Source organism: Taudactylus pleione, unplaced genomic scaffold (assembly GCF_031769625.1).
Source record: "Taudactylus pleione unplaced genomic scaffold, aTauple2 ptg000737l, whole genome shotgun sequence".
Taxonomy (NCBI): Eukaryota; Metazoa; Chordata; class Amphibia; order Anura; family Myobatrachidae; genus Taudactylus; species Taudactylus pleione.
In genome coordinates this window covers 1,933,247-1,953,758 of record NW_028285139.1, presented here as the reverse complement: position 1 = coordinate 1,953,758, position 20,512 = coordinate 1,933,247, and the positions used below count along the sequence as shown (strand labels likewise).

General features: G+C 46.3%; 1 long non-coding RNA gene across 1 annotated transcript; it reads right to left on the bottom strand.

Annotated features, from left to right (window-relative positions):
* Positions 1-9,630: 9,630 nt before the first annotated feature.
* Positions 9,631-14,878, bottom strand: LOC148477217 (uncharacterized). The gene is made up of 3 exons (XR_015872532.1): positions 14,780-14,878; positions 13,389-13,454; positions 9,631-9,939 (listed from the first exon to the last, which is right to left on the bottom strand). It is a non-coding gene; the product is annotated as an uncharacterized LOC148477217 (long non-coding RNA).
* Between the last annotated feature and the right edge of the window lie 5,634 nt (positions 14,879-20,512).

Sequence of the window (20,512 nt, the reverse complement as noted above, 5' to 3'; positions counted from 1 at the left end):
CCTATATACCTCTCCCCAGGGCCAGGTATATACCAAGCCTCGTGTTTTGTGTAGTTGATCCAGAGCCTATTGCAAATAAATTGTATATGCATTGCATGTGAGTTTTGTTAGTTCTGCTGTGTTATTTTACTGCCTTTAATTCTATACTGTCAGTTTATAACTACCACTGCTTTTTCTCCTCATCCCGCTGTACAGGTGTGTGGGGATTTTGTTGTACTTCATATTTTCTAATATTTGTGAAGTGTCACATTGTATTTTTACCTTTGTGCTATTGATATGCCTAAAGCTAAGAGTAAACAGGAGGTTGAAGCCCCTGTGCTTTTTACATGCAAATCCTGTTTGTCGGGCTTGTCCTCTCAGGATTTCATAATGGACGGCCACCTCAGGCCAGTATACCAGCTCCTGTACAGGATCCACCCTGGGTGTCTTCCTTGATTTAGGTTATGACGCAGCTAGTGAACCACTTGTCTGGTCCCACGCTGCCCCCCCCACCCACAATGGGGTACCCACAGCAGTTTCAGATTGCTTTGTTTATACCACACCTACATCCTTCCTGGATGGATGTTTATGGAGACTCAAGTCAGAGTATGGCTCAATCATCTGTAACTGGTCAGAAAATGTTGCAGACTAACAGACAGGTAGCCAATAAGGCTCATTGGAGGATGGCACCATCAGATCAGTCTGCTCAGATGGGGAATTCTGATTTATCATCAGAGGAAGAGGGCTCTTCTCAGGAGTCTATCTTCCGGGATCTTTCTGCAGTAGTTGTTCCTTCTCTGGTCGGGGCGGTCAAATCTGTTGGCCAGCCCCTAGGTATAAGGCTCAGCATCTGACTCAACAAGGAGCACAAGTGAGAGAATGCACGCACTTGGCCAATGTTTCTGCACTGCGCATGCGCGAACTACCAACTGCGATGGGAGCTGCATGAATAGTGGCTACGCAGACCCAAGGCAGAGTGATTGAAAGGAAGTGCCATTTGTGGGTGGTGACGGGGGTGATGGTTGGGCAAATGCAGGCATGCCAGTGCATTGGGACGCTGTTACAGGGGAGTGCATAATTAAGGCAGTGCAGAGGCATACGCAGTAATACCGTAAACTGTACACAGGAAGTGGCCATAATCTGGCAGGTCAGGTCAACCACCAATATGCTAATGGGTCTGATGGTTATCGATGTTACTGATGTTTATGCAAACCGATTGCGTACTTATCAGGCTTTCAGTAAAGGGAGATGGTCGGCTTAATATAGAGCTGGGCATCTGCCTCTTGTGCAGCAGTCTCTGTGCTTATGCATTGATTAGCACATTCTCGCAGTGCGTGCGTTCTCTCCTGTGCGTTCCTTGCTGAATCAGGCCCTCAGTTGTTTAAACGCCCGAAGGTGGTTAAGACTGAGGACCTCATTTAGAGGTGGTCGTTAGATGCAAACCCCCCCCTTTATGGGGGGGGTCCCCAGCTCCCCAGGGATCCCTGGCCTGGGCTGTCTAGCGGTCAGGGTTAATGCTTCAACCAGGGGACCCAGTGAGAGGGCTCCCTGACTGTGGCATTAGCCCCCGTTAGAAAAAGTTTGGTGCTGGTTATAGTAAATACAGGTGAACCCTACGCATTTTTTCCCCTGTAGATCAAAGGCTGGTGCTGGTTGTGCTTAAATACAGGGGATACCTACGTCGTTTATCCCCTATTTTTTACACAACCAGCACTGGGTACTGGTTGCTCTTTTGTTCCTCGTAATTGTAGGTACCAGGACAGGCTGGCAAGTCCGGGGCTGGTTAAGCTGGGGACCCTATGTAATTTTTTTTATATTATTTAACCCGTTTTTTACAGGTCTTCACACAAGCAGCTTACACATATCTCACTGATATGTGTAGGATGCTTGCTCGGGTGAGTTTGGAAGAGAGAAAACACTGCAATCTCAGGTGAGTAATCTCCTCTAAACTCACAATTTGGAAAAAACTTGATCTGCTTCACCATTGAAAAACTCACTTCTTAGTAAATTTGCGAGTTGTTAAAGGGAAAACTCATCCAAGTTTTGGTGAAGTAAAGTGAGTTTAAAAACTAAAAAACTCCACCAAACTCGATTCTTATTAAATTTATCCCTGAGAGTGTGTGTGTGTGTGTGTGTGTGTGTGTGTGTGTGTGTGTGTGTGTGTGTGTGTGTGTGTGTGTGTGTGTGTGTGTGTGTGTGTGTGTGTGTGTGTGTGTGTGTGTGTGTGTGTGTGTGTGTGTGTGTCACCCCCTGTGTAGTGAATTCCTCCCCTCATATGCAACAGTTGGGAGATCTACATCTCCCAGCAGACCTTGCACCAACCAGCAGCCCCCGAGACTTCAAACAGCCCACTCCTCAATGTAAAGATGGGAGAGAGACACCCAGAGACAAGGGGACAGGTAAGTACCTTATTTGTCAAACACTGCAACCGTTTTATTAAACTAAATAGCATGGGTATCACTTACCTCCAACTGTCTCGATTTCAGCCCGTTTTACAGGCACTGTCCCACCCGCAGGCCGCAGTGTGAAACACCTGGGAAGGACACCTCACAACGCTGCTCTGCATAGCTAGCTGCCGAATCTGGATGAGGCTAAGGGACAGTCCAGCAGCTTCAGGAGTGCAGGGCAAGACCCTAACATAATGAAAATAGGAGCGTGGCTTTTAAAGCAAGGCCACACCCACTATTGGTAGTCCACGCCCCTGTTTTCAGGCACACAAATGTTCCTGTTCACTTTTTTTAAAAGTTGTGAGGTATGGTATCTGGAGTGTACATAAATGCAGTAATTCAAAATTAAGCATAAGGTACATAAGGTTTTTTACATCTCTAAACCTCACGTCAAAATAAATTAACTTCATGGAGTCAATATTAGATGTAAAGTGTATGGCAAAGACAGAGAGTGAGGAGGGGGCAAGAAGGGATTTGAAAGCGATCAGAGAGGGAGAGGGTGGTACTGTAGGTTTAGAGCTTAAGGGCGGGATGTACTAAGCATTGCTTATGTGATGCGGTACATCCCCCCTGACTTCGCATACATACTGCGGTTCATTACCGTGGTATGTACCAAGGATTTCACAAAAGACAGCTCTCCCGATAAGAGCTGTCCTTTGCGATAGTGCCGGGCAGAGGGACTTCCGGGTTAACCACCCGGAAGACCTTCTGCGCATGTGCAGAAGGCCGCGGGCTGCGGGGGCTCATGGGAGGGATCTGATAGGATCACTCCCAGCCAGGAGTGTCACGTTAAGAAGCCCATAGGCTTATATTGGGTATCACCTGAAGGTGGCATTACTTAGCGACACGAAGCAGCAGAATGCATCGCATTCTGCTGCTTAATACATTCGGGGAATGCAGTAAAACCCCCAAAAACTGCATTTATGGGGGTTTTATCGCATTTTTGCCGTTAGTACATCTCTCACTTAATTAGAAATAGATGAAGTATGCCTTGGATATCGATAATTTGACACTGGAGATATGCATTATTGTATATTTTATAGAAACATGGGTTTATTAATATCTGCACTTAAAACGCTATCATCCTTTGTAAATAAAAGAGAAAAAGTCAACACATCCTCCTAGAAAAACATAGAAAAAAGTCTGGGATGTATTAAAGGAAAAATGCAGTAATAACAATGGCCCTCATTCAGAGCTGCTCGCTAGCGGCCGTACTCTCGTTCCGAGCGATGTTCGCACATCTGCGCATGCGTACGGTTTTTAGTACGCATGCGCGAACCAGTCAGTGCGGCCGAAAATCGTTTGTACGCTATATAGCGAGTGCCTGCTATTTGGAGTGACAGAATGAGGCGTATGTGGATGGTAACAGGGGAAGGTGTTTGAAAACGGGGGAGTGGAATTCGAACGCAGGCGTGCTTAATGGTCAAAACGGGCATTTTAAGGGAGTGCATAATTAATACAGCAGCGTCATTGACCACGTCACTTGTTTTTTTTTAACTCAGAACTGCTCGCAAAATAGCGGTTGAAAAAACCAACCACAAGAATAGCGAGCAGTTCATACGCTGTACGATGTACTCGATTAATCTAATAAGTAGCGGACATGACGTATGGTGCGAGCGGCCAGGGGGCGTTTTTATCAAATAAACGAGCGTATGTTTTGCTCGCTCGTTCAGACTTAGAGGTGTGAACAGACTGCAATTTGCGGACGGATCATTTGAATAGCCACCCCTTGTTTTTGAACGAACGACCGCAAATAGCGAACGGCTCTGAATCAGGCCCAATGTTTTCAGGCTCTTTACTGCATTTCCATATGTACTAAGCCCCGGCCGCACTTTATCGGTGCAGAGGGTAACGCCAGAAAAACCTGGTGTTACCCTATAGAAGCCTATGGGCTTCTTACAGCGCCCTGCCGTCGCCCAGCGCTGGCCCCCACTCACCTGCTCTCCATGGTCACCGTCCTGCGCTCCTCCTCCTCCTATTCTTCTTCCAGGTGCAGGGAGGACGAGGAGGAGCCCGCAGGAAGCTCCCGGGGCTCAGAGGGGGCAGGGTCCCCGACACTCTTATCGCAAGAGCTGTCCTTTACGATACTAATCGCATATGTTACTACATATGCGATTAGTAAGGTTGCGGTGATTGGCGGAATGTTCACCGCAACCTTAGTACATCCCAGCCATAGTGCCAAGTTTACATATCTGCGCTTATAACTTCATCATCCCACGTAAATATAAAAGATATAGGCATCTTCCCACCATAAACATTTAAAACACATTCCCAGATATAGTTATATGTGCTAAAAACTTGATCATCCCACCTAAATAAAAAGGATATAGCCATCTTCCTACTGGTAACATATAGAAAACATTCCCAGGTATAGTTATATGCGCTAAAAACGTGATCATCCCACGGAAATAAAAAATATATAGCAATCTACCTACTGGTAACATATAGAACACATACCCAGGTATAGTTATATGCGCTAAAAACGTGATCATCCCACGGAAATAAAATATATATAGCGATCTACCTACTGGTAACATATAGAAAACAGTCCCAGGTATAGTTATATGCGCTAAAAACGTGATCATCCCACCTGAATAAAAAAGATATAGCCATCTTCCTAATGGTAACATATAGAAAACAGTCCCAGGTATAATAATTATATGCGCTAAAAACATTATCATCCCACGGAAATAAAAAAGATATAGCCATCTTCCTACTGGTAACATATAGAAAACATTCCCAGGTATAATAATTATATGCGCTAAAAACGTGATCATCCCACGGAAATAAAAAAGATATAGCCATCTACCTAATGGAAACATATAGAAAACATTCCCAGGTATAGTTATATGCGCTAAAAACGTGATCATCCCACGGAAATAAAAAAGATATAGCCATCTTCCTACTGGTAACATATAGAAAACAGTCCCAGGTATAAATATATGCGCTAAAAACGTGATCATCCCACGGAAATAAAAAAGATATAGCTATCTTCCTACTGGTAATATACAGAACACACACCCAGTTATAATTATTATATGCGCTAAAACGTGATCACAGAAAACAGTCCCAGGTATAGTTATATGCGCTAAAAACATTATCATCCCACGGAAATAAAAAAGCTATAGCCATCTTCCTACTGGTAACATATAGAAAACAGTCCCAGGTATAGTTATATGTGCTAAAAACGTGATCATCCCACGTAAATAAAAAGGATATAGGCATCTTCCTATTGATAACATATAGAAAACAGTCCCAGGTATAGCTATATGCGCTAAAAACATTATCATCCCACGGAAATAAAAAAGATATAGACATCTTCCTACTGGTAACATATAGAAAACAGTCCCATGTATAGTTATATGCACTAAATACGTGATCATCCAACGTAAATAAAAAGGATATAGGCATCTTCCTACTGGTAACATAGAAAACAGTCCCAGGTATAATAATTATATGCGCTAAAAACGTGATCATCCAACGGAAATAAAAAAGATATAGCCATCTTCCTACTAACATATATATGGACTTGCTGTAGTTTGTTAATTCTCAGATGGTGTAAAAAATAGTGACATCTATAGCTGTGAATGGGAACTACAGGTGATCATCCCGATCATCCCTTTTTGTGATCATCCTTTTAATACATCCCCATATTCCTCAGGGATACATGGGAACATGTGTTGTTTATTGTAACCAGTAGTGTAGATAAATCTTTATTGTTGTAATGCAATAATACATGTGGAACTAGTGACTAAACTACGAACATCTACATTCTTCTATAATAAACATGTCAGATTATTTCCTTTGTCATTTTTTATTTAGTTTCAGATAAATGTCATAAGCAAATTATTGATTAAAAAAAACAAAAACATTTTTTATTTCTTTATTATGTTTAAAGTTAATGTAAGTTATAAAACATGGTGAGCTACGGCGAGTGTGACTGACCCCTACTGGAGAACGAAATAAAAATCCGGCTTGGTCTGTGTGATGCTGCCTATGGCCAGACGAGGTCGCTCTGCTCTTTGGCAAACGTAATTTTACAGACTTGCTCCTGGCCAGCTGTGGTAGTTGTGTGACCAGTGATGCAGTGGTTACAGATGATCAGCACTAGTGATAATATAAATGTATGTGTCACTGCAGAACATAAAGAGTGTTTACAGCACAGGCTCAGCCATAGGTGACATGGTTACATTCATCCTGAGCAACAACATAATACACAGCACAGGGTCTATCCAGCTAATGTCTCTGCTTCTGTGTGCACTGATAGTCACAGGGACCTGCTTTCTACTGATACAAATTCCCTTGGACACTGGCTGATGACGTCATGGTCAATCTATGGAAAGGGATCTAGCTGCTTCTGATACCAAGTGCAGTGACAGGTGCTGGTGCTCATGTTACTAGATTGCTGTGGGGTGTGCAGTTTTTCCCTAAATTATAACAAGACATAATTATTGCAGAAGTAATAATACCAGCATTATCTTGTAATTCACGTGTATAATAAATTAGCTTTCTCTGTTATTATGTGATATATGAAAGTCCAACATACATTATGGACTTATTGTTTTTTGCTTGTTGTTGAAGCTTTAACATTAGACAGATGCTGTATGCATTATGAAAAACCTTAGACATGAATTAATTGAGCAGCGTTATTAACACCCTCCAATTATCCTGTCCTCAGATTGGGAAGGATTAAAGCATATGAGGTGATCAGCAGCAGTTCCCAGTTGGCACAGTGGAGAGTGACTTGGGGCTCATGTGAGATATATATCCATGGGTTGTGCTCCCTATAAATAACAGCCCCAGTGTACCACCCATTGGCCTCAGTGACAGCAGTCCTCAGCTCCCCTAGTGCTGCCATTGAAGTTCCCATGGACTGGATCATATTGTGATCATAAACTTTAAGCACAAAAAAAAAAATGTTTCTCTCTAGTAGGGTAAGATTTAATTTCATTTTTTAAGCTTATTTTTTTGTTTAGTTTAATAAATACACTGAGAAGTATCCGGATAGGACCAGAAGATCTGCCTCTCATAAGTATTATTTTTTTTTCATGAATCTTACAATACTGTATTTTTTAAAACGCAATATACTATAAAAGCGGTATTATATTGGAACTAGTTATTAATGTGTGAAATTTGATCATTCTTTTGTGCTGTAACCTTATGGTATTTAATGGATGTTGAGACTTCATACAGTATAACTGTGAATATGATCTTCTATCTGTTCCCAGGAATGTAGTCACTGTTGCTACAGAGAGAATACAGCATTTGTAGACAAATAATGTAATAACACACTAAGGGGTATATTTACTAAAGCGCAGGTTTTTAGAAGTGGAGTTGTTGTCCATAGCAGCCAATCAGATTCTACTTAACACTTAACTAGCACCTGCTAGAAGATAATAGCTAGAATCTGATTGGTTGCTATGGAGTCGGACAACATCTCCACTTCTAAATACTCTCACTTTAGTAAATATACCACAAAGGGTAGATAGCCTGCTGTTCCTCCCAGGTACATACCGTGTGCTGCAGTAGTGACCTGGCTGTTACCAGAGTTCTCCTGTGTTTCCGCCTATAAAAAAGGTTCCTAGCTCTAACTAGAGATGTGACAGAAACAATTGCTGCCAGATAAACTAATACCCCTTTTACACCAAAGCAAAAACCTGGGTTTTTGCAGGGTCTACCCGGGTTGCAGCTCAGTGTAAAAGGGTCACTGAAAAATAACCTGGGTCAAGTGACCCTGCAATCCAACCCAGGTAGCTACCAGGGTTGGACCCAGGATGGACCCAGGTAATGGTGCAGTGTAAACGGTGCAACCCAGGTTATCTGATCTGGATCATGCCTAAAATGAGCGGATTGGTGGTTGTGGAGCATTCACCTCCCACTTTTTGTGACCTCACAGGTTTAGCAGGGCAGACCTGAGTTCAGTGTGAACAGGGCTGACCTGGGAGTAACCCAGATCGAAGGTGCAGTGTAAATGGGTCTGACCTGGGTCTGACCAGGGTTGGAACCATGTCCAAAAACCCAGGTCGGACCTGGGTTTTTGGTGGAAAAGAGGTATAAGTAGAAACAACTCCAACCACACTTTCCCATCTCCCCCTCTACAAGAACCTCCACCTTGGATGTGCCACAGTACAACAACCAAACTGAGCAGCAGCACGCACCTGGGGCCAAACCGATGCTGCAAAGACTAAAATCCTAGGATGTACAAAGAAAATTCATAGGTGTATTTGTTTTATCCCTAAATGCTGATGAAAGTAATAAGGTAATAGTTTTACACTTTAAGGGGCCAGTTCATTATGAATTGCAAATGGCCCATGCAATTTATTGAACTGACTCACTATGAGTTACGGCGGCAGGTCCAAATCTACTGAAGCAATTCAGTATTGCCCCAGTATGGGGACAACTGCCCCGAAAATCAGGGGATGTAGTAACCATCAAGGCGGTCGGGAATGCTGGTGCTCAGAATACCGCCACCGGAATCCCGACAGCAATCGGAATCCCGGCTCCAGAATCCTAACTGTAAGTATTAGGGGGAGGGTTAGGCACAAGGGGAAGGGTTAGATATAGGCTAAGTGGGGGAAGGGGGCGGTGTTAAGGTTAGGCTGCGGGGGAGGGATAGCCTGCAGAAGAGGTGGATTTGGGAGAGGGTTAGGGTGCTTACATTCAGGTGTCGAGATGCCGCTGTTGGTATTCTGACCTCTGGCATCCTAACTGCTGAGATCCAGTACCCAACCCGAAAATCAGCTGTCCCGCGAGTTTATTACACTGCTGGGTTCCTATTGGTAGTGTTACTGCACATGCACTAACTGAGTTTATACATGTGCACGTTGAGGTCCGGGGGAAGCAGAGGCTTCTGAACAGATCACTCTTCGCAAACCGGATCTTCCAATAGGAAGAAGAAGGGCCCAGTGGGTTAGTACCTGCAGTCATGCAGAGCTTGATGAATAATTGTTCACATACAAGTGTTTGGGGATGTGTAGCACATTGGGACCGTGCTGTAGGCAGGAGATATCCTGCAGAACCTTCATGATGAATGGGTTGGATTTTTTATTTCCAAGGTTTCTGTATCTATAAAAGGGCAAAAGAATAATGAATAGGCCCCTTAATTACAACTTTACTTAATTACCTCATTGACTTTTGGATTGTAGAACATAATTCCAGTTTAGTTGTTAAATACAACATTGATTGGTTTTCCAACACTAACAGGAATAGTTCATATACATTTTAATAAGAAAAAAAGTACATTTTTATCACTGTATTAGACATTACATAGATACTGCATACTGTAATAGACATTACATAGATACTACATAATGTAATAGTCATTACATAGATACTGTATGATACATCACATTCATTGGAGAACTGAAAGACACAATATACAGATCAGAGTGTAACAGAGCCCATGGTAAGTGTAGAACAGGTCACTTGCAGCAGCTGCAGGTCCCACATCCAGCTGGGCACTCACATCCCTGGGCGCACTTACTGCAGTCATCCGGACAGCAGGAGCAGCAGCCTGCGGAAGAAGAGACTCATCAGATGTAGCAATATAGAGATCTCCATGCATCAGAATGGGAGTTATTCTACCAGTTAAACTACCGTTGAACCAAGTCCCAAGATGCTGCTAATGGTGTTGCCAACTTTGATTATTCCTCTATTGAGGCCCAACCGGCCAGCTGTGTCAGGCTGCAGGTTTTTGGCGACTTAAATAAACAAATTGTGTTTCTCGCTATAAAATATTATGGGGCTCGGCGGGGGGAGTGTTTTATTTAATGGGCAAGAATTGAAATAAAAAAAAAAAAATCTATGGAGGGAATTCAATTGTCCGAGATGGGCGCAATGCACCATTACGGGACAGCACGTACGGCACATAGCGCCTGTCGGCATTGCAATTTTTCCTTTGCTCCCATAGAGATGCGAGGAAATAATAAAAGTTGGAATGACCATAACTGGCTGATATGTGCACAGTGACACATTGCATAGAATTCCCCCATGTTTCTTACTGTAAAAGAATATAGATAAATACTACAATTTAATATTTATAATTTGCATCTGCATAAGGTATAAGAGTGTCACTATTTCAGTTACTGCCTCAGGCAGGAGGACAAGCCCTGACACTTTCATCCAGCTGTCAATCATCTATTTCAGGGGCGTATTAAGAGAGGAGGGGGCCCTGATCGCAGCATTAGACTCTGGGCAGTAGTCTGTGCCCAGAGCTACTGCGCATGCACAGGTCACCGGGAAAATGCAGCGGCCGGCGATTTCTCCACTGCACATGATGGCTATGGCGGGCATTTTCCAGGCGTTTAGTGCAGCGCTGCTACTGCAGACGCGGGACTTCGGAGAGGTAAGTATTAAAAAATATGGGTGCAGGGTGTGTGCGGTGTGGGTCCCCCCTGGACCCAGGGGCCCGTGTGCACCGCACACCCTGCACCCATTATAGATGCGCCCCTGCTCTATTCATGAAACTGGCAGCCTCACATAACAGTGTTAAAGCGGCAATCCCATGAAACATAAGATAGGTCAATGTGGCAGGCTACAAAAAGTAGACTGGTACAGTGATTACTTTATTTTCTTTAGTTAGTTTCTTTAGGCTGTTATTAATAACTCATATTTTTCAGTTTGCACAATGTCATGTGACCACCATGCAACCACAGTCACATGGCACATGATGTAAGTGAGCAGAGGCTTTGGAACACCCCCCTGAGCTCAGTTTGCACTTTCAATTCCTCCCTATATTTGTCTTCCCTCTGCCATCGGAATCAGTATGTTTGACCGCCGGACGTGAACCCTTTCCCCCACCCTAACCCACCTTTAGGGGTACCTAACCCTAACCTACCCCTTAGTGCCTAACCCTAAAATCCCCCCATTAGTGCCTAAACCTAACCCCCCCTCCACGCACCCTAAACCTAGTCCACCCGGGGGGGGGAAGGTGCCTAACCCTAACATCCCCCCATTAGTGCCTAAGCCTAACCCCCCCTCCCCGCACCCTAAACCTAGTCCTCCCGGGGGGGGGGTGCTTAACCCTAAACTCCCTTCTTAGTGCCTAAACCTAACCCCCCCATTCCCCTAGCCTAACCCTTCCCAGGGCGTTGGATGATCGGTCCGGAGTTCCGACATCTGGATGAACATAGGCGTCGAAATTTCAACGCCTATGTTAGATCCCTTGCCGGGATTACACTGTCGGTATTGAGACCGGCAGACTCTTATAACTACATACCCTGCCATCACATGATATGCTGGGAGATTTTGAAAAGAGCTCAGACAAATGATGCATGCTTAAAGATTGCTTAAATTGCTATTTAAAGCGAACAAAAAGTCTACGTGGGATAAAAGTTAACTTGCAGTACATATACTCTTGAAAACGAGAGCACACAATCACAATATTACAAGTTTGGGTGTATATGTTGATGCTCCAAATTCAAAGCAGCACCCTGGAGTTTTAGGTGCATTACAAAAGAGTTGGTTTCAGATTACCAATCTGGGGGTGATTCAATTCAACGCGAATTGAATAGCGCTGGGAGCGAGCTCCCGGAACTATTCAATTCAGTGTGCTGTGTGGTCGGAGAATGCCGGTTATGGTGGTCATTACGCCTTAACAAGGGTGTTAAGGAGCGGTAACCGGCATTCTCTGACCAAAGTGCCGGGCGCGCAGCTGTTAGCGCCGTGCTATGCAGAAAAACAGCGGTGCACCCAGCACTTTGGTCGGATTTCTCTTCGCATCCCCAGGGGGGTGCGAGAAGAAATCCTTAGCGCGCCCAAACAGCGCGGTGTATTGAATAGCTTCGGGAGTCCCTCCCGTCGCTATTCAATAGCGCATTGAATTGAATTCCATGAGATAAAAGTGCGGGTTTTTAGAAGTGGAGATGTTGCCCATAGCAACCAATCAGATTCTAGCTATTTTCTTCTAGAAGGTGCTAGATAATTAAGTGAAATCTGATTGGTTGCTATGGGCAACATCTCCCCTTCTAAAAAGCCGCACTTTAGAATATATACCCCTATGAGTAGAATGCACTTTTGAAGTCTGCATGCGGCAGGATCAACACCTGCAAACCACATTAAAGGCCAGATTCTGAGGTGGGAGTAAAGCAAAAAAGAGCAGGTAACTTTGTACTTTGGCAAAACCATATTGCACTGCAGGTGAGGCAGGTGTAAAGTGTCCAGAGATTTAGATTTGAGAACAGCGTGTCCAAACTAAAATATACATTGCAGTGTAAATATGCAAATGTCCAGCACTTGTGGGCTACATGCAAAAGTATCCAGTATTTACCCTGCATGCAAAATAATAACATTAATTTATTTGCTCCCCTTGCATTGCAACATGATTTTTTCCAGATACCCAGTTATACCCCTTTCAGACATACCGAGAATCCCGGGAATTTGGCCTGCCTCAGCCAACCCTTCAATCGACCAGGGAATTTCCTGGGACATAAGTCCCGGGAAATTACCCTGCTTATGTCTGAATAGTGCTCCCGGGAATTTACTCCAAGGCTGCACCAAGCAGCTTTTACATTGAGTTGGCAGCACAGAGCGTCCTATAGGATGCTCAGTGCTGCTGCTCACCACCCTCCGCGCCGGTGGCTGTGTACAGAGAACCCCAGCCAGACACCGGGGACACCCGCCGGCGGGTCTCTGCCACAGCGGGCCACCCGCACTTCCGCTGGACCACCAGGGCAGATATAAATAATATAATAATAATAATAAAGAGAGGGGATAGGCTAAGAAGGGCAGAGGAGAGGCAGGTAATATTAAAAACTTATGTCTGAAAGGGATCTACCTGGGAATTTCCCGGGTAGACGCTGTAGTGTGAAAGGGGGATCTCGACCAAATACCCGGGAATTTGCACAGGAGAAATTCCCGGGTCTTAGCAGGAAATTTCCTGGGTCCTATGTCTGAAAGGGACTTAATTTTTGTTTTGCTCCCAACTCAGAATCAGCCCCAGTGTCTGAATGATTGTACACTTACTTTTCTTGCATGATGCACATTTGCAATTTTGACACGTGCAGGAATCTCTGCAGGAACAGGGGGCACCTGGGAGACAAACAGAAACATCATTACAGAGACTTATAGCAAAACGGTTCACAACAAATGTATTGTATTTCCTTATAGTTGCAACAGATTGCCCATCACTACTGAAATATACATGGTGGTTGATCGTGTACAATAAATACTGCACTCCCACCTTATGACATCAAGCTTAAAGAACAAGTAAAAGCCTCTAACATTAGTATACAGCAAAGCATGTTTGCACAATTGATAAACCAGCTCTTATGTCACTAATATTTATTAAGGAATAGAGGGCCTGATTCAGACCCGCTTGCGAGCGCATAGCGCTCGCAAGCGGGTCGATGGTTGCCCAGTGCGCATGCGCACGACGGAGCCGGTTCCGTCATGCGCATGCACGAGACACGGATTGCGACTGGCAAACCGTCACTCTGGGTCTCGTACCAAAGGGGGCGTGCTATCGATGTTGAGTGACAGCACGACCCTTTGGTGGGCGGGCCGGGGTCGTGTCTGCCCAGACGGAGGCGTTCCCTCCCACAAGTGATGTCAGTGGGAGTGCTTTCGGCTCTGTTAGAGCCGAAAGCACTCTGGGGCTTCCGGCAACGAGACCCTACCACAAGGGTCTCATCGCAAGCCCGATGGTCGCGATGGTCTTGACCATCGCAACCATCTTCCTGCCCGCTCGCTATAGCTGTGGGTGGTCACCCACAGCTATGCGAGCGGCCAGGAGGCCGTTCAAAAAAGAAAATAGCCCGGCCCTGATTCAGAGCGAACGCTCTGTCACAGCGTCCGGCTCTGAATCAGGGCCAGAGTCCTGCTAACAATATAAACGGCAGAAGACTTAATTATTTTTATTCCTTTTCCCTACTTCTATAACTATCTCACAAGTCACAATATCATAGTTATTTCCATTACATTATTTTCTTTGCTGTCTAAGGAACAAATCAGCTATTTATAACTTATATATACATGAAATAATACCTTGTACATGCAGTTTTAAAATAATTTATTTGTTGAGTTTAGTACCTGAGAAACCCTGCTGTGTGTACGGCGCACTCCGGATCTTGATGACCTGCAGTGCGCCGCAAGCCGGCCGATTGGTCCGGCTTCAGTGGCGCTTGGAGATGACGTCATCTCCAAGCGTCCACTTTCACGCCGGAAAAGCCGGGTCTATGCAGACCCGACTGCGGTGTGAGTGGCGCCGACTTGGGGATATCCCGAGTTGGCGCCGGCTAAATTCCGGGTCTGATCCGGATAGGAACCCTGTTCCAACTCCGGGTCAAACCCAGAATTTTGGTGGAAAAGGGGTATTATATTAGTAGAATGCTCCCCACTATAAAACCTCTATGTACCTTCTGTGCAGTTACAATCCTGAGGGTCCATTGATGCTCTGGATACAGGTGTCTGGCTGACGGATCTTATTCTGTGTTGCTGTATGAAGTATACATCTGTTCTGTGCTTTATATACACAAGATCTCAGGCTGAGTGCAAAACACAGCTCAGAAACACACCCACCAGCCATGTGCAAGGATATGATGTGTGCAAAGCCTGCAGAGTCAGACAAGGCAGAGGATGACCCAGCAAATGTGTCCTGTCTACTGTCACTGACATTGCTAAGGGGACTGCCAGCAATCTCTAGATCAGTGGGTCTCAAACTCAGTCCTCAGGACCCCACACAGGTCACTTTTTCCAAGTCACCCAGCAGGAGCACAGGTGTATTCATTACTCACTGACACATTTTAAGAGATCCACAGGTGGAGCTAAGTATTTCACTTGCGATTCTGTGAGGAGACCTGGAAAACATGCACTGTTTCGGGCCCTGAGGACCGAGTTTGAGAACCTGTGCTCTAGATAATAGTGTTTTCTATCCAGCGACGGTGCCCCCACCGTTAGTCATGCTACTATTTTGCTTATGACTGATTTACTGTATGACATTGTACTGGAAGGAAAACATCTGTTCCATCCTCTTATATAGGAGTTACAATTTGCAGTTTATTAATGTTCTAATAGGTTGGGTACGGAATTCCTGCAGTGGGGATGCCGGCAGTCACAATACCGCCGGCAGCATCCGGACAGTCAGTATCCCGACCCAACTAGGTAAGCATCCTAACCCTCCCCCCTTGCAGCCTAACCCTCCCCCTACCCCTCCCCCCTGCAGCCCAACCCTCCCCCTTTCAGCCTAATGGTGTATACACACGGTCAGATCAGACAGCGATAACGATATCGTTGTCTGATCATCCTGCATGTGCTGGATGATCAATATCGATCATCCAGCACACCACCAACCCCCAAACGACTATAACGAACGGGTCACTATAGTAACCTGATCGATATCGACCAGGATGGAGTGCATGCACGGGCGATGGTCATTATCCTTATCGACCATCTGTGGCCGCGCATCGTCCGTTATTTGGGGGTTTAAAGGGGCCAAAAAATGGACGATATGAACAATAACAATATGATCAATATCGTTATCATTCATATCGTCCTGCAAAGTCGTACCGTGTGTACGCTACTTAACACTAACCGAACCTCCCTCCACAGACTAACCCCTCCCCTAGTGCCTAACCCTAACCGCTAAACCTAACCCTCTTCCTAATCTTAATACTTACAGTTCTGATGCCAGCGGCCGGAATTCTGGCGCCGGGATTCTGAGTGCAGGCATCCAGCCCACTGGGATAAAAACTACATCCCTGTTCTAATATAACCAATGATCTGTGTCCTGACTACCCCTTAAAATACATTTTTAGAACATTTCATACTAAGGGCCGAATTCAATTAGGTGTCGAAAAGTCGCGTTTGTTGAAAAACGTTTGCCGATGTGATCTTTTCGCGCATACCAGCGTATCGCGCTATTCAATTACCGGAGTTTTTGCACATGCGAAAACTCCATAGGCGGTAACCAGCGAAAAGTTTTCACCACCTTTCCGGACCTGGTTCAGAACCCTTTGGACACCCCCGCCCTCCCCCCCCTAATGACTAATGAGCTTAATTCCCCCTAATAATGACATGTCATTTTTGGGGTGAACATTTTAAAAGTGCTGGAAAATCGGTTTAAAGTACTGGGTCAGATATTTTGGGGGGCTGTATTGATGGGACAGGTGTTTTTAGGTTTGCAGGTGGCTGCAGCAGGTGTATATATATATATATATATATATATTATATATATATTATTATTTTTTTTAAAACCACTTTATAGCCACAAAAATATATTAACACCCATTTCAATGTACCCCCAATTTAACTACATTTTATTTTTTCCAAAAGAAACTGCTTTATTAAATTTTTCAACACTTATGCCAGTGGAGGCTAGAGAGGTGAGGCTGCAGCACAGTCCAAAATTCAAATAGGGGAGCCACACCAACTGCCACCCCATACGCTGCCAAACATCACCGTCTGGGACTTTCTGGCAGTTGGTGTGACTCCCCTATTTGAATTTTGCACTGCCTCTGGAGCCAACACTGACTTATGCAAATATACATATAACAGCCTTTTGACTCAATTTAAGAACCCAAAATACTTTTATTAGGGCTATTAATATACTTCTATATTGATTTTGAGCGTCAGGCTTTTATGGGGTATAATAGCATAATTTGTCTAATAAGAACATGCCAGTTGTCAGCTCAATAATTGGTTCAATTCATACATGCCTACTCTCCCGATTCGGCCGGGAGCCTCCCGAAAATAGGGTGCCGCTCCCGGCCCCCCGGAAAAGTAGGCAGTTCTCCCGACTTCTCCAGTCCCCCCGCAATGTAGCGCTGAACCCCCGCTGCGGAGGGGCTGATGACGAGATTCGCGTCATCATAACCCCGCCCCCTGCCTCGCAATGCCGGAAATATCGGCATTGTGTAGCGGGACGGAGCCTAAATGACGTGATTGCGTGGCTCCGCCCCCAAACCTTGCCCCTAAACACTGGTAAAGTGTCTGGCCACGCCCTCTATATAGGCCCCTCCCCCTGCTTAACCGACCAGGCTGCTTCCTCCCGGAGGAAGCAGCCAGGATGTAGGCAAGTATGGTTCAATTATGTGGGATAGGTATGTATAGGTGTAATACCCCTTTTACACTAAAGTTCCAGGTCTGACCTGGGATTTGGAACACTCAGATCTAAGGGCCTGATTCAGACCCGGTTGCGAGCGCTGAGTGCTCGCAACCGGGTCGATGGTGGTCCAGAGCGCATGCGCACGACGGAGCCGGCTCCGTCATGCGCATGTGCGAGACCCGGATAGTGACGGGCAAGCCATCGCTCCGGGTCTCGCAACAAAGGGGGCGTGCTGTCGATGTTGAGAGACAGCACGCCCCCTTTGGTGGGCGGGGCGGGGCGTGGCTGACCAGACGGAGGCGTTCCCATGGGAACGCCTACCGTCTGAGGCCGGCCCAACTGATATCACAAGTGATGTCAGTGTGAGTGCTTTTATTTTGTTTTGTTAGAGCTGAAAGCACTCTGGGGCTTGCGGCAACGAGACCCTACCACAAGGGTCTCGTCGCAAGCCCGATGGTCGCGATGGTCTTGACCATCGCGACCATCTTCCTGGCCACTCGCTATAGCTGTGGGTGGTCACCCACAGCTATACGAGCGGCCAGGAGGCCGTTCTAAGAAAAAAATAGCCCGGCCCTGATTCAGAGTGATCGCTCTGTCAGAGCGTCCGGCTCTGAATCAGGGCCTAAGATTGTACAGAGACAGTGAGCTGTATAGATTGGAACAGGCCGAGTGCAGACAGTGAGCTGTATAGATTGGAACAGGCCGAGTGCAGACACAGTGAGCTGTATAGATTGGTACAGGCTGAGTGCAGAGACAGTGAGCTGTATAGATTGGTACAGGCTGAGTGCAGAGACAGTGAGCTGTATAGATTGGTACAGGCTCAGGTGCACACGGAGTGGGGTTCCTGAGTACCCATAACCCCCCCCTGCCCGCCGATCACTAAGTGTAGTGTAGACCGCAGTGAGGGCCTGATTCAGAGCCGCTCGTAAGCGGCCGCTCGTTCGCTCCGAGCGATGTTTGCCCAACCGCGCATGCGTACGGATCGTTATACGCATGCGCGAACCAGTCAGTGTGGTCGAAATTCATGTGCTCGCAAAATAGCGAATGCCTGACAATTTGAGTTACAGAATGAGGCGTATGTGGGTGGTAACAGGGGAAGGTGCTTGAAAACGGGGAGTGGAGATCTGAACGCAGGCGTGCTTAAAGGTCAAAACGGGCATTTTATGGGTGTGCATAATTAAAACAGCAGCGTCATTGACCACGTCACTGGGTTATTTTATAGCCAGAACTGCTCGCAAGATTGTGGTAGCAAAAACCAACCACAAGAATAGCGAGCATTTCATACGCTGGTCGATGTACTCGATTAATCTAATAAATAGCGGACATGACGTAGGATGCAAGCGGCCAGGGGGCGTATTTTTCCAAAAAACGACCGCAAGTTTTGTTCGCTCGTTCAGACCTAGAGGCGTGAACAGACCGCAAAGAGCGAACGGTTCATTTGAATAGCCACACCTATTTTCTGGCCGAGCGAGCGCTAATTGCGTCCGGCTCTGAATCAGGCCCTGAGTGCGGTCCGTACTACACACTAACAAATACGCCGGCGGCACCGGGTAGTGCGCTCGTACTAACCGGCGGCGGTGTGTTTATTTTAGCAGCCAATGAGAGTCAGACAGACTCTTAATGGCTGCTGCCAATGAGAGTCAGACAGACTCTCATTGGCTGCTGCGTCCACGGAGGGCTCCCCCCGCAGCAGGTGATGGGACGTTAAGTTATGTTTTTTTGTTTGTGTGTGTGTATATGTAAGGGGCACTGACGCTGGCACTGCATAGGGGGAGGCGCTACTGGGGGCACTGTATAGAGGGGGTAGCCGCTCCTGGGGGCATTGTATAGGGGGCCGCTACTGGGGGCACTGAATAGGGGGGTGGCCCGTTCTGGGGGAAACAACTACTGGGGGCACTATATAGGGGGCACTATATAAGGGGCACTACTGGGTTGGGCTACTACTGGGGGCACTACCGGGGGGACTACTGCTGGGGGCACTATATAAGGGGCACTGCATAGGGGTGACTACTACTGGGGGCACTATATAAGGGGCACTGCAAAGGGGAGACTACTACTGGGGGCACAATCTAAGGGGCACTGCAAAGGGGGACTACTACTGGGGGCACTATATAAGGGGCTCTACTGGAGGCACTGCATAGGGGGGACTACTGGGGGCACTGTATAGAGGGGATGGCCGCTACTAGTGGCACTGTATGGGGGGGGGGCGCTACCGGGGGCACTGTATAGAGGAGGTAGCCACTACTGGGGGCACTCTATACGGGGGGTGCTACTGGGGGCACTGAATAGGGGGGCACAACTGGGGGCACATGAATAGGGGGGTGGCCCATTCTGGGGGACTACTACTGGGGGCACTATATAAGGGGAACTACTGGGGGGACTACTACTGGGGGCACTATATAAGGGGTACTACTGGGGGCACTGCATAGGGGAGACTACTACTGGTGGCATTATATAAGGGGCATTGCAAAGGGGGGACTACAACTGGGGTCACTGCAAAGGGGGTACTACTAGGGGCACTACAAAGGGGGGACTACTGCTGGGGGCACTATATAAGGGGCACTACTGGGGGTACTGCATAGGGGGAACTACTACTGCGGGCTCTATATAAGGGGTACTACTGGGGCCACTGCATAAGGGGGACTACTACTGGGGGCACTGCAAAGGGGGGACTACTACTGGGGGCACTATAAAAGGGGCACTACTGGGGATACTGCATAGAGGGGACTACTACTGGGGGCATAGGCAAATGCAGGGGGGTTTCTGTCTGCCTGGAAACCCCCCTTTCCAGCCCACACCATGGCAACAATAGAAATAGTAATGTAATAGAATTTTACTAGTGCTGCATGTTCTTCTCAGTATCACAAATGAAATAATTAGCACCACCAGTAGATCTTTTAACATGTATCAGTCAGTAATAAATAACCTGTGCACCAACTAGGAGATCTGGAAAACATGCACTGTTAGGGATGTGCTGCTATAGAGCCCAATATGTACATATATGTCAAGGGCAGTGCTAGGTTCTTCTGCTGCTCCCGGACTTGCT